This window comes from Podarcis erhardii (assembly GCF_964252035.2).
Source record: "Podarcis erhardii genome assembly, chromosome: 3".
Classification (NCBI taxonomy): domain Eukaryota; kingdom Metazoa; phylum Chordata; class Lepidosauria; order Squamata; family Lacertidae; genus Podarcis; species Podarcis erhardii.
The window spans coordinates 118,410,214-118,433,116 of NC_138507.1; the positions used below are offsets into that span (position 1 = coordinate 118,410,214).

General features: G+C 44.8%; 1 protein-coding gene across 1 annotated transcript in view; it reads right to left on the reverse strand.

The window, feature by feature from the left end:
• GATA4 (GATA binding protein 4) overlaps positions 1-22,903 on the reverse strand; it is a 54,933-nt gene that overhangs the window by 24,369 nt on the left and 7,661 nt on the right. The window lies entirely within an intron of this gene.

The following is a 22,903-nucleotide window of genomic DNA, read 5'->3' on the forward strand; positions in this document are numbered from 1 at the left end:
TAGGAACCGCTCCGGTGGGAAGCTAAACGGCGTTTCCGTGCATTGCTCTGGTTCGCCAGAAGCGGCTTAGTCATGCTGGCCACATGACCCGGAAGCTGTATGCCGGCTCCCTCGGCCAATAAAGCGAGATGAGCGCCGCAACCCCAGAGTCGGCCACGACTGGACCTAATGGTCAGGGGTCCCTTTACCTTTAAATGAGAGGTATTTAAGCATATGTTCAACTGTCCCACTAAGGCATGGGTAGGCAAACTAAGGCCCGGGGGCCGGATTAGGCCCAATAGCCTTCTAAACCTGCCCTACAGATGGTCCAGGAATCAGTGTGTTTTTACATGAGTAGAATGTGTCCTTTTATTTAAAATGCATTTCTGGGTTATTTGTGGGGGATAGGAATTTGTTCATTCCCCCCCCCCCAAAAAAAATATAGTCTGGCCCCCCACAAGGTCTGAGGGACAGTGGACCGGCTCCCTGCTGAAAAAGTTTGCTGACCTCTGCACTAAGGTCTATGGGATGGTGGACTACATGGGCCAATCCAGCATGCTCTCCTTATGTTAGTCCACAAAAGAAGAAATGAATAAATGCATGGCTCAAGCAGTGCATCTGGTTCACAACTGGTGCAAGGCTGCACCTATATTAACATTATTAATAACAACAGCAACATGCATTTTTTTTTTTTTGCAACAGCTGACAAGTATCTGCAGGGGTCAGTTCCAAACTCTGCAAATACACTGACCTCCCCGTTAAAATAGCCTGGACCGGAGTTATCAGAAGGAAATAAAACTTTCGGGCTCAATTGATTGGGCTTTTTATCTAAAATAACAGACATTATAAGATAGGGGGAAAGGTTTTCGATAAGGAAGAGAATCAAAGCAGTCTTGAACCCAGGGCAGGAGAGAGAGAGAGAGAGAGAGGAACGCAAGGCAAGTTCAAACTCCTCCACCCGATCGATGAAATCCTCGGGGCTCGGGTCATTTGGTTATGTGTGTTGCCAGGGGGTTGGGGGGTGGGAATCCGAACCGCTGCTAAAGTTGGGTGAACTTTGAAACACCAGCGTTTATTCTGCGATTATCATTAACTTGGTAAGCTGGTCTCTATCGATCAAGTCTCAGAATGGAGGTGCCAAAGTTTGAATGAACTGTTTGGAGGAGAGGTGCCGGAGAGAGGAGAGAAGGCAAGAGGGGAGGAAGGGATGAAGAAAGATGGCAGAGGATGAGAGCGAGGGAAAGGAGAGATGGACCTTCCTAGAGCTTCCCAAGTGGAACGTTCCGTGGAGAAAGACGGCCCTGATTGGCTGATGTCACAGAGAAGTGGGGCAGGCAGAAGGCCGCCATTGGCTGAGCTGCTGATATTGCAGAGGGAAGAAAAACAGGCAAAAGGGAATAGGAAAGGAGAGGGGGAAAGATGCAGAAGACTTAAAAGGCAGTAGAGTGGTCCAAAAATTGGCATAGACCATGGTGCAGGTGGGAGATGATGCTGGAGAGCACAGATCCAGGACTCTTTTGAAGAGCAGCAGCAAATGATGCCATCTTCTGCGGCTGACTGACAGACCTTACTTTCCCTAAGCATTGAATGAAGTGATAAAGAAGCTTTCAAGCATTATTATTGTTCACGGCAGATTAGCATAGAGGAAGTGAAAGGAAAATAATCAAGCAGAGGCTGGGTACTTCTTTCCTTTTCTTAAAGGGGGTTCCATCTTCACACTAGCGGTTTGCATTTCTGATAAAAGCTAATGGGTAACATTGCAGCTTAAACTAAGTGGCTCCAGCCTGTTTTCCAAGGTGAACCTATGCAGTCAGAAATAAGCATGGCTGTATCAAAGGAAGTGAATGCTGGGACTTGGGAGAAATGACAGAGAAGAGGTCAGAAGAATAGTTTGGGTGGAGAGGAAAAACTAGGAAGGAGGAGAGCTGAAAGTAGCCAGGAATTGCAGAGGTGAAATGTAGTATTTGTTTGTAGACAAATGTTTGGGGATATAGATCTTCCCTTCTCAACAGCTCCAGGAAAGTAGATTTCTATTATAACCCATTTGACAGATGAGCAAACTGGGTTCATACAACTTTAGATGCCCCAAAGGTAAACTGAGAACATTGAGGTCCCAGTTTGAGGGCCTTCTGGCGAACTGCGAGAAGTGAGGTTACCAGGAACCAGGCAGAGGGCCTTCTCGGTAGTGGCACCCGCCCTGTGGAACGCCCTGCCAGCAGATATCAAGGAAATAAGCAACTACCATATCTGACTTTTAGAAGACATCTGAAGGCAACCCTGTTTAGGGAAGTTTTGAATGTTTGATGTTTTTTCGTGTTTTTAATATTCTGTTGGGAGCTGCCCAGAATGGCTGGGGAAACTCAGCCAGATGGGTGGGGTATAAATATTATTATTATTATTATTATTATTATTATTATTATTATTATTACTACACATTTAGCTTTTGTGTTTGCGTGGGAGTGCTTCTTTTTTCTTCTTTATTTTCTCTTTCCCTTTTCTTTTTTATTATTTTGTTCTCTTTAGATATTAGCTTTGTTTGGTTTTTATTGTATTATGTGTATGTGTGTGTGTGTATATATATATAGTGGTACCTCGGGTTACATATGCTTCAGGTTACATGCACTTCAGGTTACAGACTCAGCTAACCTAGAAATAGTGCTTCAGGTTAATAACTTTGCTTCAGGATAAGAACAGAAATCATGCTCCGGCAGCACGGCGGCAGCAACGGGAGGCCCCATTAGCTAAAGTGGTGCTTCAGGTTAAGAACAGTTTCAGGTTAAGAACGGACCTTCGGAACGAATTATGTACTTAACCTGAGGTACCACTGTATATAGGAGATGTGCTTGGTTTTTATTGTATTATATGTTGAAAACCTTTAATAAAACTGAGTTTTAAAAACCTGATGAACTTGATCCAGTGATAGCCATCTTCTGAAAGTCCTACAGTGCTAGACAGCACTCTATAGCTGTTGCAACACAAACCCTGGGTATCCTCAGCAGTTGTTCAGGAATTCCTCAATGAGAAGATTGGTTCGCAAGCTTACCCCCCCCCCACTCCCTTGCGTTTAAACTGCACTGAACCTGGGACCTTCTTGCTTGCAGAGCAAAGCAGAGATCAGTCACCGCCCCACCTCACCCCTTGCAAACACCCGGTAAATTCCAGCGGTTGGCATTCAGCTACGCTTTACTCAGCGTAGACCCACTGAAATTAATGAACATGACGTGTGCTAGATCTATTAATAGCAGCATTAATACCTAGTTGCATGCCAGCCCTGGAGTGAATGAGTTTGCGCAGCAGGATTTCCAGTGATAAGGCATAATTCTATGAAAGATGCACACACAATTTTTTCCTCTGCCTTCTATTTAATCGGCCCATCTTTGCTTTGCTGGCATAATCTAAACAGATAACAGAATTTAGCTGTTTTTCAAATGCAGAATTCAGGTTACTCCACCTCTGCTGTACTCGAACTTCTGCCACTGTTTTAATCTACCGCTTCCTGCCTCTCATTGTTCCTCCCTTCTCGCTCCCTTGCCATGCTGTTGTGCAGGGGTCAGCAACCCAAGGCCCATGGGTCGTAAGCGGCCTGCGGAGGTCGTTTGACCGGCCCACGAGCCACCCCCAAACTGAGGTGCCTGCTCTAGCACTGTGCTAAACTGGCATGGCGTGGGAACTTGCTTCCGTGGCATAAAAAATCGCGTCTGCGCAGATGCCGAAAATCGTAAGCAAGCGCACTCACACACACACACACACACAATCCAGCCCATGGAGGGATCTCCCCAGGACCGATCCGGCCTAGGCAAGATAAACCTTGCTGACCCCTGCTGTTGTGCAACCTGCCTTCTTTTTTGCTCCCTTGCTCCACCCTTACCTCAACCAAACCCAGGATTGTGACATGACACTACAAAAACCCTCCAATGGAGGTTGTGTGACGACAGCCTTATGTTTTTATGCATGCAGAAGAAAGGCTGCATTGCAGATAGCAGGCATTTCCATGTAGCCATTAGCAATATATATACCATATAGGCCTTTCTGATGTGTCATATATTGTGTATATGACACTATATTTTAACAGAAGCATAGTGTCCAGATCGAGGGAAGTCATTGTTGCTGTTGTTTAGTCATTTAGTCATGTCTGACTCTTCGTGACCCCATGGACCAGAGCATGCCAGGCACTCCTGTCTTCCACTGCCTCCCACAGTTTGGTCAAACTCATGTTGGTAGCTTCGAGAACACTGTCTATAGTACCACTCTATTCTGTCTTGGTCAGACGACACTTGGAATACTGTGTCCAATTCTGGGCACCATAATTTAAGAAGGATGTTGACAGGCCAGAACATGTGCAGAGAGGGGCAACCAAGATGATCAAGGGTCTGGAAACCAAGCCTTATGAGGAACGGTCGAAGGAGCTGGGTATGTTTAGCCTGGAAAAGAGGAGACTGAGAGGAGATGTGATAGCCATCTTGAAATATCTCGAGGGCTGTCACATGGAAGAGGGAACAAGCTTGTTTTCTCCTGCTCTGGAAGGTAGGACTTGAACCAATGGCTTCAAGTTGCCAGAAAGGAGATTCCAACTAAACATTCCGGAAAGCTTTCTGACACTAAGAGGTGTTTGGCAGTGGAACAGTCTCCCACAAGAGGTGGGCTCTCCTTCCTTGGAGATTTTTCAACAGAGGTTGGATGGCCATTTGTCATTGATGCTTTAGCTGAGATTCCTGCATTGCAGGCAGGGGCGCCGACTTATAAAAAATATTGGGGGGCCCAAGACCTCCAAACCGCTGTTGCTGGGGGAACGAAAGGGGCGAGCCCCGGGCTGCCCCGACCTTAAGTGAACCTGTGAGGGCCCGCCCTTTGCGGCAGCCAATTGGCTGCCGCCGTGGGCGGTGAATATTAATGAGCTAGGGGGAATCCCCACTTCTCGCAGGGCTGACGCCAGCCCCGCGAGATTGTTGATGGGTTGAGAGCCCGCAACCCCACCCCCTCTCTAGATCGGGAGTGGCTTTGTTTTAACTCATTACTGAATGTATTTTAAAAGGTAACTATCGTCAAACAAGGAAAATAAAAAGTACCAACATAATTTTGTGATTTTACAAAGTATAATATAACTAATAATTTTCTTAAATTATTGGGGGGGCGGAGCCCCCCCAAACGAATTTTTGAGGGGGCTCGGACCCCCTCAGGCCCCATGGAGTCGGCGCCTATGATTGCAGGGGGTTGGACTAGACCAGTGTTTCCCAACCCTGGGTCTCCAGCTGCTTTTGGACTACAGTTCCCATCATTCCTGACCACTGGTCGTGCTAGCTAGGGATGATGGGAGTTGTAGTGCAAAAACAGCTGGAGACCCAAGGTTGGGAAACACTGGACCAGACCCCTGTATTACAGCTACTTTGAGATCTTGTATAGGGTTAGGGTTAGTGTTAGTCGTTAACAGTCGTTAACATATGAGGTTACTGGGAACCAGGCAGAGGGTCTTCTTGGTGGTGGCACCCGCCCTGTGGAACACCCTCTCATCAGATGTCAAGGAAATAAACAACTATCTGACTATTAGAAGACATCTGAAGGCAGCCCTGTATATGGAAATCTTTTAATGTTTGATGTTGTGTTTTTAATTGGAAGCCGCCCAGAGTGGCTGGGGAAACCCAGACAGATGGGTGGGGCATTGATATTTTAAAAAGAAAAACAGTAAAGTTTCCCCCATCCCCAGTGAGCAACCTGGATGCTGTAGCTGAGATTAAACTAGTTTACCCTTGTGGTCCCTTACAACTCTAAGATTCTAACCTTTAGCTACTCATGTTCAACAACCAGGAAGCAACACCAGCCCCAAATTCCAGCTGCTGCTCCTCTCCTTGAGAATTAAGGCCTGCTGTGTACCCATTAGCAGTTTACATTTAGGATTCCCACCTCCAGGGAAGCTAAACTCAGAAGACTTGGCGCCTGCCTCTTAAATTAGACTGGCACCTTGATCCCAAACATTCACACTGGCTCAGCAAACCTCCAGGTCAGGTTTGGTCATCAACACTTGGAGATTGACTGTCCTTATTAGCAAAACCCCTTTCCATCTCCTGCTGGCTGAAGGCAAAGGGCCATTTAAATGTCAAGAAATGCAGGAGAGAGAGAGAACAATTACTGCTCCTTGGTTGCAGAGGAGGACTCTGCGTACAGAAAACGAGCACAGATATCCTGCAAAATGATGAGATCAATCCCGTTTCCCAAGGAACTCTAGGAACTGTTGTGCTCTGTCTCCTAACAATGCTTGGTGCCTTCAGAGATGACCGGCAGAATCCGTGATCAGAGGAGAGAGACAGTGGAAGAGGACTGTAAAAAAATTAAAATATATCTTAAGAACTGTTGCAAAATCTCAGACTGATAAAATGTCAAGGGGTAAGAAACAGAGAATTATAGCTGTAAATATTTAAGTCAAGAGAATCTTGAGGGAAATTAAATATAGAAATGGAATGAAGGATTGCTAAAAAAATTTGAAACAAGGGTGCAGTGAAGGGGAGGCATGGGGAAGTCATGTGTTGTTTATGAATGTTTTTATTTGTGTGTTTTTTGTTTATGAAAATTAATAAAAATTATTTAAAAAACAAAACAAAACAACGCTTGGTGCCTTTTAAAATCTACAGTTCCCGGGGCTCTTTTTGGGGAAACCATGACTTGTTAAAAGTGGTGTGTGATACAATGTAAACCAGGGTATGTAGTACTTGTTTTTTAGCAGAACTCTTTGCCATGCAGCAAACCAGATCCTGGTGCAAAAGAGAGCACTTTGAGTGAAAGAACACTGGTTTAACTATTAATCCCTTTTCCCAGGGAGCTCTGGGAACTGTAGTTCTTTGGATCCCTCAAACTGGGAGACTGAGGGAAGGGGGCGAGGCGAGGCTCCCAGGTGAGAGCTGGGCAAGTTCAGTCTTCTGTCTGTGGAATAAAGATGTGAAGAGCTTGATATTATTATACTCTCCTCTCTCTCTCTCTCTTTCTTTCTTTCTCTTTCTCTTTCTCTTTCTCTTTCTCTTTCTCTTTCTCTTTCTCTTTCTCTTTTCCAGTACCTTTCCTATTTTTCTTTTTTTACATTAGTTTGGCTGTTATTGCATATCAAATGAAAAACTTTTAATTCAAAAATGATTTTAAAAATAGATAAATAAAAAGGAATCGTAGCTCTCTGAGGGGAAGAGTGGGAGAACACCGTCCCACCATCTCTTCCTCTGTCGCAGTGGCGTAGCGTGGGTTGTCAGCACCCGGGGCAAGGCAAGTAATTTGCGCCCCCTAACCCGTGGATTTGCGCCCCCTAACCCGTGGATTTGCCCTAACCCCAGATGTTGCGCCCGGTGCGGCCGGCCCCCCCTGCACCCCCCACGCTACGCCACTGCTCTGTCGTCCCCTTCTCCTTGTGCCCGCCATCTTTCCCAACATCAGGGTCTTTTCCAGGGAGTCTTCTCTTCTCCTGAGGTGGCCAAAGTCTTGGAGCCTCAGCTTCAGGATCTGTCCTTCCAGTGAGCACTCCGGGCTGATTTCCTTCAGAATGGATAGCTTTGATCTTCTTGCAGTCCACGGGACTCTCAAGAGTCTCCTCCAGCACCAGAATTCAAAAGCATAAATTCTTCGACGATCAGCCTTCTTTATGGTCCAGCTCTCACTTCCATACATCACTACTGGGAAAGCCATAGCTTTAACTATACAGACCTTTGTCAGCAAGGTGGTGTCTCTGCATTTTAAGATGCTGTCTAGGTTTGTCATTGCTTTTCTCCCAAGAAGCAGGTGTCTTTTAATTTCCTGACTGCTGTCCCCATCTGCAGCAATCAAGGAGCCCAAGAAAGTAAAATCTCTCACTGCCTCCATTTCTTCCCCTTCTCTTTGCCAGGAGGTGATGGGACCAGTGGCCATGATCTTAGCTTTTCTGATGTTGAGCTTCAGACCATATTTTGTGCTCTCCTCTTTCACCCTCATTAAAAGGTTGTTTAATTCCTCCTCACTTTCCACCTTCAAGGTTGTGTCATCTGCATATCTGAGGTTGTTGATATTTCTTCCGGCAATCTTAATTCCATTTTGGGATTAAAAACCTGCTAGGGAGGAGAAAGGAACATCCCACCTGGTGGTCCCCTTGATAGATGATATTTCCTATGTCAGGCATTGAAAATCCAGCTATGAGGTTCCACCTACTAGCATGCAATAAATTTTAGGATCAAAGGCCTGTGACTCACAGTGTTCAAGCAGATGTCTTGTGCTGTGGTTATTTGACTTTTTAAATAGGAAGTTAGGCAGGGGTGCTGTAGAGATTGCCACAGCAAAAGGCATTCCTCTTGTTTGGTTGCCTTAGGAGGATTTTTAAAAAGCACACAAGCAGGGTAAATGGAAAAAATGCTTCTCTCCATATGTTCGCTGTCATTTGATTCCCTAAAATCACTCCAGGGTTCTTTTTGCACCTTTCCTTCCCCACAGCTGCTCGATTTTCTCCCTTAATGACCACCGTTAGCTGTTCCTTCCAACTTTTTGGCCTTCCAACACCTTGAGAGTCAGCCTTCGGGCTGAGAATTGCAGCGATGCTTGTAAGCACCTCCAAGGGCATGGTTTGTTGTTTTCCTGGAGTAGCAATCATAGAATCACAGAACTGTAGAGTTTGCAAAGGGTCGCGAGGGTCATCTAGTCCAACCCCCTGAAATGCAGGAATCTTTTGCTCAACGTGGGATTTGAACCCTTGACTCTTGAGATTAAACGTCTTGACTCTTGAGATTAAACGTCTTACTGACTGAGCCACTCTGAACACATATGTACACTCTGAAAATAAAATGCCCATTTGCAGCTGAAATATCCAGGTTGAATAATGATGATGATGATAATTTATAATCACACATTTCCACCAGACCAGGACTCAAAGTAACTTACAACACAGATAAAATACAGAAAGCTAAAAACATATAAAAGAGAATTGGTTCGCAAGTAATTAAAAATACTTTAAAAATCTATTAAAATACACATGATAAAAACTCTTTGTGCCAGTTGGTGACACATTATTCAAGGAAGCCCTCCAGGTTTAGGAGATTAGTTTTGAGTCTTCTTTTGGAAGGGAATTCCTGATGACTTTTAAAAGAACAGATCCTCCAACACTGGCAGGGGGCAGTATGGTGTAGTGGTTAAAAACAAGAAAGTATAATGACTTTATTGAATTGTATTGGTTGCCTTGATGATTATTATTTTTGTTGCTGTTTCCTTTATTTATGTGCCACTGTATTTGATATTATTGTGATTTCTACATTTGTTGTTTTTAATGCTATTGTGATTTTCATGAGCTGCTTTGAGCTCAAGCAGGATTCAAACATTAAAATAAAATCCAAATCAAATATTTTATTGTACAGTATTTTAAATATTTTGTTGGAAGCTGCCCAGAGTGGCTGGGGAAACCCAGCCAGATGGGTGGGGTATAAATAAATTATTATTATTATTATTATTATGATGATGATGATGATGATGAAAGAAAAAAAGCCCAATTTCACTGTTGGGCAGAACGTGTTGCCCCTGCTCAAGAATGTACAATTGGAGCAATTCCATTGTGCTTATCCCTGCCTCCCCTTCCTCAGTTCATCTCCACTTTGTCAAATTTTGGATTGCAGGTTCCTTGGGGCAGAGACCTGACTTTCCTTCTATTCTCAGGAAAATGCTATGCATGCTGATGCTGTATTGACAACAGGACCAGCTTAAAAAAAGCGACTCTAATGCATGGATGTGTGTAATAATGCACTTTTAAGAAGGGAACCCCCCCAAAGCAAAATCAGGACAAAATAGGAGCAGTGAAATGGATTAGAAGCTGTTTGAGATAATCTCGGACCACCATAGAAATTTGGATTGAAAGGGAGATTCACAAGTGTCGTTGCAAATATAAGACCTTGAAAAGGTTTATGGACTCACATCATAGGAGCTTTAAAAGCCCAAAACATTTTTTTTTTTTTTTTGCAATCTTCCAAGAGGGGTCTCCTTTCATTCTCACCCCGTTTGCCTTGTGTATTTCAAACGTATCTCTGGCAGTGGCATATAAAAAAGTGCTGGCAATTGCAACATGAACAGGACTTCATTGTTGTTATCTGCAGAGCTGAACCCTCTCCTAGAATAAACTGTTTCCAGCCAAGGAAAGCTCAGAGGTTTCCTCCATTGAAAACAACGCTCAGGATGACCCCCTGACCCCCCCTTCGAAGCACAGAGAAACATGGAGAGCACAAGGAATGGATGCAAAACAATGAGGGCTAGCTGCTTGGCAAGGGTGAGTGTGGGACTGCATGTGCTGCATTGAGTTTTACATTTCTTTCAGAGCTACAATGTCACGCTCCCAGCTTGATTGTCTACAAAATTTGCTGGTAGCTTTACCTTTAACTCAAAGCAACTTACAACCAAACAGCTCCCTAAATGTGATTGTCAAGAATTCACTGGGGTACATCTCTCTCTCCCCTCCCCACAATTAAAAGTGGAGGCATATATTCATAAAACTGCTCTGGGGTTGCTTATAATTCACACGTGAGCTCCAAAGTTCAGCGGACTTTGGGTAGCCACGGAGGTGTATGAGGTAAAGGTAAAGGTAAAGGGACCCCTGACCATCAGGCCCAGTCGTGGCCGACTCTGGGGTTGCAGCGCTCCTCTCGCTTTATTGGCCGAGGGAGCCGGTGTACAGCTTCCAGGTCATGTGCCCAGCATGACTAAGCCGCTTCTGGCAAACCAGAGCAGTGCATGGAAACGCCCTTTACCTTCCTGCCAGAGCGGTACCTATTTATCTACTTGCACTTTGACGTGCTTTCGAACTGCTAGGTTGGCAGGAGCAGGGACCGAGCAACAGGAGCTCACTGCCTAGGCTCTGTGGTTTAACCCACAACGCGCCCCGGGTCCTTGTGTGTGAGGTACAACAATGAAATAGTATTTACAGCAGTGCACAGGTGCCTTAACTAGGAGTCTTGGTTGACCACAAACTTGACATGAGCCAACAGTGTGACGCGGCAGCTAAAAAAGCCAATGCAATTCTGGGCTGCATCAATAGGAGTATTGCATCTAGATTAAGGGAAGTAATAGTGCCACTGTATTCTGCTCTGGTCAGACCTCACCTGGAGTACTGTGTCCAGTTCTGGGCACCACAGTTCAAGAAGGACACTGACAAACTGGAACGTGTCCAGAGGAGGGCAACCAAAATGGTCAAAGGCCTGGAAACGATGCCTTATGAGGAACGGCTAAGGGAGCTGGGCATGTTTAGCCTGGAGAAGAGGAGGTTAAGGGGTGATATGATAGCCATGTTAAAATATATAAAAGGATGTCACATAGAGGAGGGAGAAAGGTTGTTTTCTGCTGCTCCAGAGAAGCGGACACGGAGCAATGGTTCCAAACTACAAGAAAGAAGATTCCACCTAAACATTAGGAAGACCTTCCTGACAGTAAGAGCTGTTCGACAGTGGAATTTGCTGCCAAGGAGTGTGGTGGAGTCTCCTTCTTTGGAGGTCTTTAAGCAGAGGCTTGACGACCATATGTCAGGAGTACTCTGATGGCGTTTCCTGCTTGGCAGGGGGTTGGACTCGATGGCCCTTGTGGTCTCTTCCAACTCTATGATTCTATGATTCTATGATTCTATGATTCTATGATTCTATGATTCTATGATTCTATGATTCTATGATTCTATGATTCTATGATTCTAAGAACCAGCTCCCCCTCTACCCCATTAGTCATGATGAGCACGCCCCACTTATTTTGGTAAAATGGGGAAGGGGAACCTATACCTCCCCTCCCTGATGTTGTGGGACTCCAACTCCCATCAGCTACAACCAGTTTTACCAATGGGGTCCAGTCACAAAAGACACAAAGCACTGCTTTGAAAAACACACACACACAAAATATTCTAGCTTACGCTGAAAGTATCAGGAAACACGAATTACTGGTGAAAGAAGAGTGGCAAATGAAATTAATGGACTACGCAGAATTAGACAAATTGACAGGAAGGATTCAAAACCTGCTGGACCAATGATTCTTAGAGGACTGGAGTAAATATTTGAACTATCTGAAAAGCAATTGTAATAAACAGATTACGCTAGTAGGCCTGCAAGAAGTTTTGTAAGGAGGATTATGCGAAATATTGCAAGGGAGATTAAGAAGAGAATATTAGTTAAGGATAATTAAAAGTAACAGAGAAATTAAGAAATGCAGATTAAGTGATAAAGAATGGAAAATCTTCAGAGGTAGTTGACGGAAGTCTAAAAAAATTGTATCAGATAAAAATGTATGTTAAATGACTGTTGGAAATGATATGTTAAAAAATTAATAAAAGTGTGTGTGTGTAAGTATCAGGAAGCACACTACCCCTAAGCAAACCACATTTTAAAAATGATTTATGTCTTTATTTTAACCGTAAGGGCCGCAATTTAATTATCATTGAATATCACACATAGAAAACTTCCCAACACATATCTGAAAATGACTCTGTTCAGTTGAAATCTGCTCTTAGAACAGCAATCTTCAACGTTTTGTGATCCAGACCTGCCTTTAACCCCAAACATGCACCCAGCGACCCGTTTCTCGATTTTTCATCATATATCTGCAACATGGTAGCACCGCTGTTGCAGCTCACTTGAGATCCAGTCACAGTAATGCAGCAGCTGGTCCTTACTGTGGACTAGTGCCTTAGATTCAATTTGAGGTCCGTGTTGGAACACCAGGAACAGAAGAAGCAACAATAATGTTGTCGGTGCACATCTTGAATTTAGGAATTCGCTCTCTGGCCAAAGAGTGTTGACTTCAAATCCTGGCACCTTCCATTTTTTAAAAAATTCATCACGGTCTTGCTTATTTTCTCCCAGGGAAGGAACATTCACATGAACCAAGCTGGACATGAAGGCAGCTGCAGCTGTAGCAAAAATTGTGGGTTGAATCTGCCACAACCAAGGGAACTGTGTCAGGGACTGTCAGTGGCATAGCGTGGGTTGTCAGCACCCGGGGCAAGGCAAGTAATTTGTGCCCCCTAACCCATGGATTTGCGCCCCCTAACCCTAACCCCCAGATGTTGCACCCGGTGCGGCGGCCCCCCCTGCACCCCCCACGCTACGCCACTGGGGACTGTGTTCAGATTATGGTCTTCTGTTGACCGAATCCTAGAATTCTGCTTGTAGAAGAAGGCGATAGGAACCGAAACCAGAGGCTGGTTATTTGAAAAACATTCAGCGCCAAGGCAAACAACAACACTCTGAGTTGAATTAGCGCTGCTGGCTTCCATTAGACTTACTGCAGTACAGAAGAGGAGATCTCATAGATCCCAAACAAATGCCTTTAAGTATTAAGTATATGGCAAAGCCCTCCACTAGCATGCTGTGGGTATTTAGGACGACCACTTCTAAACCTCCTAAATTATGAGCCAGCCTGATGATCTAATGGTCTTCAGTGGGGATACATACAGTGGTACCTTGTTTCTCAAATGCCTTGGTTCCCAAACGCCAAAAACCTGGAAGTAAGTGTTCCGGTTTTCAAACGTTTTTTGGAAGCCAAACATCTGATGTGGCTGTCGGCTATTGTTTCTGGGGCGCCAGCACCAATCAGAAGCTGCACGTTGGTTTTCAAACATTTCAGAAGTCAGACAAGTTATTATTATAAATTATTATTACTATTCAGGCAGCCATCTCACCTCACCAAAATGGCCTTGTATGGGGTGTTTTGAAATGGCAGCAAATGGTTAGTTATTTAATCTCCAACTCCTTGAAAGATTCTATCAAAGGTGTCTCCGAAAAAATTTACATATCACTTGGGAAGACAGGCGAACTAATGTCAGTGTAGCAAAGATCACCAGTGTCAAAGCAATGATTCTTCAACATCAACTTCATTGGACTGGTCATGTTGTGCAGATGCCTGATGATCGTCTTCCAAAGCAACTACTCTATTCCCAACTTAAAAATGGAAAGCGTAATGCTGGTGGTCAACAAAAGAGGTTTAAAGACCATCTCAAGGCAAATCTATATTAAAAAAGTAGTATAAACACCGACAACTGGGAAACACTGGCCTGCTAGCGCTCCAGTTGGAGAACAGCCTTTACCAAAGGAGTCATTGTTAAAACCGTGTTTATGGAAGACAATCTTACTCGGCTACGAGGGATCGCCAAAGAGGCAGCAGCAGCAGCAGCTAGACAGACAAACACAGAGATGCAAAGACAGGATAATTTCCAGTCGGCTTGAATGTGCAATTCTGCCTTCAGAGGGTGGGACTGAGTGGAATGCTCAAGGTGCATCCAATATGGGTTTTCAAATTCTGATTGACACGGGAGGCTGTTTTTACCATTGGCCCATCTAGGCTGGACAGTCGTTCTACCTGGAGACACCTAGGGATGGAACCTGAAATCCTCTTCTGGCAACCCTCTACCACCAAGCCAAGTCCCTTGCCCACAGCTCCCGACACCTGAGAACCTATAAGAAGTGCAAATTGGTAGCAACTGTAAGCTTAAAGACTCTTTAAGTTCAAAGTTTAAGTATCTCTGGAGCCTCCCATTTAAGAAGGGAAAGAAACCCGACTCCTGCCTTCCTTAAATCCCTACTAAGGAGAGCAGTCAAATCCAATTGCAAGCAACACCTCCTGCCTACCAGTCAGAGGTTCCTGGACCTGCTATTTGAATGATGTATAATTACAGAAGGAAGGGAGCCAGGTTTCTAAGGGGGGTGGGTCCTATTCTCCTTCTCAGCCAGCCCAAGCAAACATTTGCATGTTCCTTTTACAACTCTGCCAGCTCTTTTTCCAACACAAGCCAATAAATTGTCCTTGTCACATCAACAAAAGGCCATGATTGAACACAGTGTGTTTGTGTTGCATATTTGGGTGCGCTTGGAAGGGCTGACCTATCAGGCCTTGCAGCAAAGTACAAAGTCACAGGCATTACCTGTGCATTGAAGGCCAGACCCAGGAACAAACAGCTGCATCCCAGCAGAAAATCGGCAGGGAGCCTGAAAATTAGGAGGCTGTGATGTCCCGGGGATTGCGCCTAAAGCCAGAATCGGTGGGTGGGATTGCCAAAGTCTTCCCCCCCCCCCGCCCCAGACAACAGCTCCTTTTTATTTTTAAAGTTTGCCCAGCGCGTAAAACTGAATGCACACGAGTTAAATGCATGCAACTTGCGCGTTTAATGTATACAGTGGAACCTTGGTTCTCGAATGGCTTAGTTGACGAACTAATCGGCTCCCGGACACCAAAAACCCAGAAGTAAGTGTTCTGGTTTGCAAATGTTTTTCGGAAGCTGTGCAGGAAGCTCCTGCAGCCAATAGGAAGCCGCGCCTTGGTTTTAGAACGTTTCGGGAGTCAAATGGACTTCCAGAACGGATTAAGTTCGAGAACCAAGGTACCATATTTTTCGCTCTATAGGACGCACTTTTTCCCCTTCAAAAATGAAAGGGAAATGTGTGTGCGTCCTATGGAGCGAAGACGCCATAGCCCCGCTACCCTATCCTGGCTGGAGAGGTGACACGCAGCTATGGAAGGAGCCTCTATAGAGGATAACAACCTGCTTCCCGGAGCGCTGGGTGCGCTGAAATCAGAGCACCTGGCGCTTTGGGAACACACCCACAGCCTAGGCAGCCCTGCAGGAGTTCCCTGCAGGGGTCCCCAAGCTGCGGATAGCAGCCTGCCGCCCGGCGCGAGGGGCGCCCTGAAGCAGAGCGCCCCTCGCGCCGGGCAGACATCCGCAGCGTGGGGAGCCCTGCAGGAGCCATAGCCCCGCGACCCTCTCCCGGCTGGAGAGGTGACGCGTGGCTATGGCAGGATTCTCTTTAGCGCCACCTCTCCAGCTGAGAGAGTGTGTGAGGGGCTAAAGAAGCCATAGCCCTGCGACCCTCTCCCAGCTGGAGAGATGACGCCCGACTATGGCAGCAGCCTCTCCGCTGCACCTTTCCGCTGCTCCCTGACCTGCTCTTTGGGGCTGGTGGTGGGCTTCCCCCCGCCAGCCCCAAAGAGCAGGTCGAAAGGAACCTGAAGCCTGGAGAGCGAGAGGGGTCGGTGCACACCGACCCCTCTCGCTCTCCAGGCTTCCAAGGTAGCCGCCTGAACGCACCTTAAACGGCACCTTGTTTTAGAGCGGGAAAACAAGAGGTGGGAAATTCTCCCCTCTCTGCGCAGCACCTCCTGCCGCTTCGCTGAAGGGGCGCTGGGCAGAGAGGGGGAGAATTTTTTTTCTTGTTCTCCCCTCTCTAAAACAAGGTGCGTCCTATTGTCCGGTGCATCCTATGGTGCGAAAAATACGGTACCACTGTATACACGTGCATCTGTAACAGCGAAACTGGATGACTTTGTCTGCTCCAGGTGCAACATAAGCATATCTCTCCCATATCAGTCTCTACCATAGCTGTCAACCTTCCTTTTTTTTTTTTTTTTGCGGGAAATTCCCTTATTCCAGTGCCGTTTTCCCCCTGCTATCCTGGATTGTTAGATATCCCGTAGACTGTCCCCGGGACAGGTGAGGCTGCTGATCCCTTATTTTCAAATCTGAAAGATGACAGCTATGGTCTCTACAGTCGCAGCAAGTGCTGTAACTCTCCAATAGTTTGACTTCACCCCCAAAGGCACACTCCTGCACTCGCACTCAGACAGATACCAACCACGTAGGAAGCTTATGGCAAGCCAGTCCATTGGTCCATCGAGTCCAGTAGTGTCTACACTGGCAGCAACCTTTTCAGGCAATGGTCTCTCCCATTTCTACCTGGAGATGCCAGCAGGATTGAACCTGCATGCAAATCATATGCTTATCCACTAAACCATGGCCCTTCCCTATATCAATTGCATTTATATCACACCTCTCCCCCGAGGAGTTCAATGGGGTGTACATGTTGCTCCCCCTCCCCATTTTATTTTCACAACAACCCAGCGAGGTGTGTTAGGCAGAAAGTTCATGACAGGTCCATGGTCACCCCAAATATCCAAGTGGATATTTGAACCTTGGTCTTCTGTGTCTTACTCCAACACTCTAAACAGTAGAGATGTCTCAGGGTATCCTGGGAAGTCCAACCTACTCTGAATACAAACCCCATCCAGTGCCGGATTTACATATAAGCTATAAACAAGCGATATCTTAGGGCCCCACTCTCTTGGGGGCTGCAAAAAAATTAAAGGTAGAAACAACTGGATGTACATTTCCAAAATATAAGACAAAAAACAAATAAAATAAAACCTACACACAGCAACAGTGTTTTGCGTTGTGTAGGCTCCTATGATGTAAGTCATGGGCCCCGCCTGCTAGCCTGCTCCCTAAAATATCACGAGTTTGCTCCTTTCTATATATAGGGTACCTACATTCTGCATGGACTGGTTGCAGGGCAACATGTGGAAATGGCTTGAGATACCTATTAGGTCCATAAAAGACCATATAGCATATATTCAACACAAAAAACAGTGACAATTTGCTGTTGACAAAGGACAGCTGGACATATAAAGGGTCCTTCAGTAGCTGAAACCTAAATCTGGCCCTGACCCCATCAGAACTGGAACAGAACCTAAATCCTATTGAAATGTTTCTGAGCATTTGCTGTGGGATCATAGAATTGTAGTGGAGTCAGAAGGGACCGCGAGGGTCATCTAGTCCAACCCACTGCAATGCAGGAATCTTTCTTTTTTTTAAGAATAATTTTTTATTAACCGACCAATCACATCAAATCAAACCAAATTACATAAATTCCAAATTTCACAGCCGAATTTTAAATTTTTGTTGGGGGTACCCATATTTCAAGTTCCGAAGGGATCCAATCAACTTCTTGCTTCTTACTGCTGTTTTAATGTCCACAAATCTAACCTTATGGTGTTCACAGTACTATCCAGTCCTTTCTTATTATTTTTCCACATCTCTTGTTGTTATTTTCATATATTTTTCCTTTCTCTTTGTGACCTCTGATAGTCTCCGCAAGCTGGTTAGAACAGTTTGTAATCCTGCGTGGATATTATTTTGTTTATCCAGTAGCCATATCCAGACGTTTTCCATATAACATCACTTCCATACATCAAAACAGTCTTAGCGTCATTAATCTTCACCAATCTGCCTCCTTTCTCAAAACCTCTGAGGAGATTCACTAGGAATGCAGTCTGAAAACAAGTCCGTTCTTCCTCCCGGCTATAAATCCTTTGGCAAGATGGCGACTCTGAATTAATTGCTGCGCCATTCCCAAAAGCTCTTATTGCTTCTGGGTCTCCATAAAGCATACTTTTGGTTAAAGTTTATCTCCACACAGACCTTAATCATCCTGCTTGGGTCAGTTCAACCGACGATTCTAATGAGGAGGGGTTCTTGTAAATCACATAGAAGGAAAGTAAAAAAGGTTCCCCCCCCCATTCAGCCCCATTGTCAACATACCCAGCCTTTGGTGTATCTTCCTCGTAAAATATTCCTGTTTCTCCAGCCCGTCGCCTTCTTTCGCAGAGGTCACTTAAATTAGCAGACTTCACTCCCCTTCTTCACTTGAAATATGTGCATTTGCTTCTTTTATAATTAATTATTCCAAATTGCTGCAACCAGTGCGCGATCAGAGGCAGCATCCAGGAGAGCCGAGGTCCACACGGGGGCATTCTGCCTAGGGCCCTCACCCCCTTCTTTCGAATTAGGGGGTGATTTATGGGCAGAGCAGGCAAGGGCAGTGCTCCCCATTTCCTTGGGGCAACAAGGGAGGCTGCCTACTCCCATAACAGCCTCTTAATTACCCCATGTGGGTCGGAGAGATGGTATTGTCGGCCATCTTCCAATGCGCCCCCTAGTGGCCCCCCGCAATGCAGGAATCTTTCTCCCAGTGTGGGGTTCAAACCCACGACCTTGAGGTTAAGAGTCTCGTGCTCTCCCAACTGCCCTAAACACAGCTATTGGCCCAGACACTAAGCAGTCTTGAGTGTTTTCATATGCACCTAAAGAAAACCCCGTCAGATCATGCCACAGGCTCAAATTTTCCAGCATCTTGTGTACCATGCCTACAGAGTCCCACAAGCAATAGTGTTCTCCCCACTGGGAATTTCCAGGAAATGGCACTCGGGGTCATCGTGCTTCCGACACGGGACTGGGAACATAGCCATCGTGGCCAGCATCCATGGACAGCCTTATCCTCAAAGATAAAGGACTGACCACACTCTACTACTGCATCAGCCTGTCTAAATGATTAGGAACATAAGAAGAGCCTTCTGGATTCGAACACAGGAGCCCTCTCCCTTCCTGGGGTTTACAGCAACTAGTATTTGGAAGTATCTCTTTGAGGCAGAGCATAAGTAAAGGTAAAGGGACCCCTGACTGTTAGGTCCAGTCGTGGACGACTCTGGGGTTGCGGCGCTCATCTCGCTTTACTGGCTGAGGGAGCCGGCGTACAGCTTCCGAGTCATGTGGCCAGCATGACTAAGCCGCTTCTGGCGAACCAGAGCAGCGCACGGAAACGCTGTTTGCCTTCCCGCTGGAGCGGTACCTATTTATCTACTTGCACTATGACGTGCTTTTGAACTGCTAGGTTGGCAGGAGCAGGGACAGAGCAACGGGAGCTCACCCCGTCAGGGGGATTCGAACCGCCGACCTTCTGATCGGCAAGTCCTAGGCTCTGTGGTTTAACCCACAGCGCCACCCATGTCCCAATCCTTTTTTAAAGGCACCCAAATTGGTGGTCATCCCTGTCTCCAGTGGGAGACAGTTCCACAGGTGAACTACACCACTGTGCAGAGAAGTGCTTTCCTTTTTTATTATTATTAATTTTTTCAAAAAATAGAAATTAAACAAAGCGCAATACATAACACTATAACAACATTTTCCAAAATGAAAACTAATAAAAAGAAAGAAAAATAAAAATAAAAATAAAAAATATAAAGACAAAAGAAAAGAAAAAATACTTTTCGTAACCCGGAATATTACCAAATTCTTGCTTCAAATACTGCAATATATAAATCTTGGTTAAAATATTATAAAAGACTTCCACCGCATTCACCACACGTCTCTTAGGTTTCTTACTAACATTTACATCTGTTCTTCAATCATTCCCCTTCCTTAGATTCTTTCATAATCAATCAAATCTTTATGTTCCCTGTATTCTTCACAAGGTTAGTCTAGGCACAACCAAACTTCTGTATTTGAGCCCTGCTTGTATAAATAATCATTTAAACATTTCCATTGTTTCTGAATTAAATTTTTTGCCTTATGCCTTATTAAATCCGTCAATTTTGCTAACTCCAGGTACTCACAAAGTTTACTTAACCATTCCCCCTTTGTTAAGAAGTGCTTTCTTTTGCCTATCCGGCTGACTCAGAAACTTCTATCATCGTGTCACTTCCGCATTGCCTTTTCTCCAAACGGAAATGTCCCATTTGGAATCAAGGCTCTCCACCAGATCCCCTCCATTCTCTGAAATCTTAAATCTGGGGATATGTCTCCTTCCTTGGATGTTTTAAAGCAAAGCTTGGATGGCCATCTGTCATGGATGCTTTAGCTGAGATTCCTACATTGCAGAGGGGGTCCCTTCCAACTTTGCAGTTCTATGATATCATCTAAGAGATGGACAGTCACCTCCAGACTTGATTATTGTAACTCGCTCTACACGGGGCTGCCCTTGAATCTGATTCAGAAACTCCAGCAGGTACAGAATGCCGCGGCAAGACTCCTTACAGGGTCCTTGCCGTGGGATCACATTCATCCAGTGCTTTACCAGCTGCACTGGCTCCCGGTGGAGTACAGGGTCAGGTTTAAGGTGCTGGTTTTGACCTTTAAAGCCCTATGTGGCCTAGGACCCACGTACCTATGGGACCGCCTCTCCTGGTATGCCCCGTGGAGGACCTTAAGGTCCACAAATGACAACATTTTGGAGGTCCCAAGTCACAAGGTGGTTAGATTGGTCTCAACTAGGGCCAGGGCCTTTTCAGTACTGGCACCTACTTGGTGGAACGCTCTGTCACAAGAGACTAGGGCCCTGCGGGACTTGACATCTTTCCGCAGGGCCTGCAAGACAGAACTGCTCCACCTGGCCTTTGCTTTGGACCGAGTCTGACCCGTATGTTTCCCTCTCCTTATGGTTTTGATCTATGGGCTACTTTTAAAATGAGGCTGCATTTTAAATTGCATTTTAATCTGTATTATAAATTGGTGTCCCCCCCCCCCATTATGTTTTTACTGAAATTTTGTTGGTGTTAGCCGCCCTGAGGGCGGGGTATAAATAAATAAATAAATAAATAAATAAATAAATAAATAAATAAATAAAACAATAATAATAATAATAATAATAATAATGATGATGATGATGATGTCACCCCACTAATTCAATGTCTCCTCCCTACCCCTCACCCAGGAGATTTGGCTAGCACCAACTACGATGTTGTTCTGCCATACAGGGAAGAGATATATTTGCAACATGCCAAGTCTTAAGGTGCTGCAAGTTCGTTGCTTCTGCTTGTTTGAAAACATGATTTCCAATTCACTTTTTAATTTCGTTACATGTACCTCTCACATTTCCTCCAAGGCGCTCAAGGTCTCCCGCTCCCCCATTTTACCTTCACAACAACCCTGAGAGGTAGGTTAGGACTAGGAGTTAAGGTAGGTTAGGAATGGCTTGAGGTCCTCCAGAATAGCGATTGTGGAATCCAACCTTTGTCTCCCAGGTTCAGACACATCAGAACCACATCAAAATGCTGAGTGTCCCTAGTTGATTTCACTCCCAATTTCTTCCTTTGCAACAGGATGTTGTGGTGTGTTTGTGTACGGGCTGGATTTCTTGAGCAATCCGGTAACCTTCTTATTGCTAACAAAGTCTCTGGAGATTAGAACCCTACCTCTCAAATTCATTTCAACAAAAGCTCTAAAGTTAAAGGAGAGAGGAAAAAATATGGCATCTTTAGCAGCAGATTAAAAATCACCCTATGGCCTCAATGAAGTGTTTAGTTACTTCCATCCTTACAGGGAAAGAAACTCATCACTTTCCCTTCATATCCTAAATCAAGCAGGAAGCTTGCTTTTTCCCAGCCTGCAGCTACCGGATCAGGGCCCCACCCACAGACTGCTGGGTCTTTAGCAGCCTCAAGGCAAGGCATGCCCAAGTTCAGCACCTCTGCATTTAAAAGAACTAACATATGCATATAAAAAAAACCTTTGAAACCTCATAGCACTGACTCAGGTTTTTCCGAAACCAACAACTGAATAGTATTATTTGTAAGTGATAAAATGTGAAGATTTTTATGATTAAAGTAAGCGTGATTTAAATAAAAATGGTTAGAAATTATGATATATGTAAACTGCTAAAGATGAGGTAAAATGAAAATCGGATAGGGGGGACTTGGGGAAACCCACCTAACAATGTTTAGAGAAAATAAGGATAAGACAAGAATTTGTTTGTATTGTTTGTCTTTCTGTTTGTGTTGTCTATTTGTGTTATAAAATGAATAATAATTTGGGGGGGGGGGGGACAAAACAAAACCAATAACTGAAGGAAAGGCATTCTCTCTGAAATCAGCATCATTCAGATTTTTGTTTTTACTTAGCAAGACAGATGGATCCAGAACTTTAAAAAAGAAAGAATTAGCTCTGTTTATATTTTCTTAAAATGAAATGTACGATGTTCCCAATTCTTTTCCTAGAGTAGCCTTTTAATTGCTATTCATGGTGAAGTTAACTCACACTCAGGGAAAAGAAAGATTTTTTTTTTATGTCCTCATTTTCAGAGATAACGTCTTTCAAATAACCAAGTAGTAGAATATTTAGAGTTCACCTAAATGTATGAGCAGGAAACAGCAGTCAGCAGTAAGGATCACAATAGCTAAGAACTGGGGAACAGAGAGTACATGTGAATGCTTTGATAAAAGTTTGGTCTATAGTAAAAATGACTTCTTATAAAAGTACACACATAAATCAACCCAACAAGTTCATAGAAAGATCGGCATTCATCGTAATGCTTTGGAACAACAAGTTTAGCAGCAAAGCTCAACCTTATGCAGCCTTCCATTTCAAGAATCA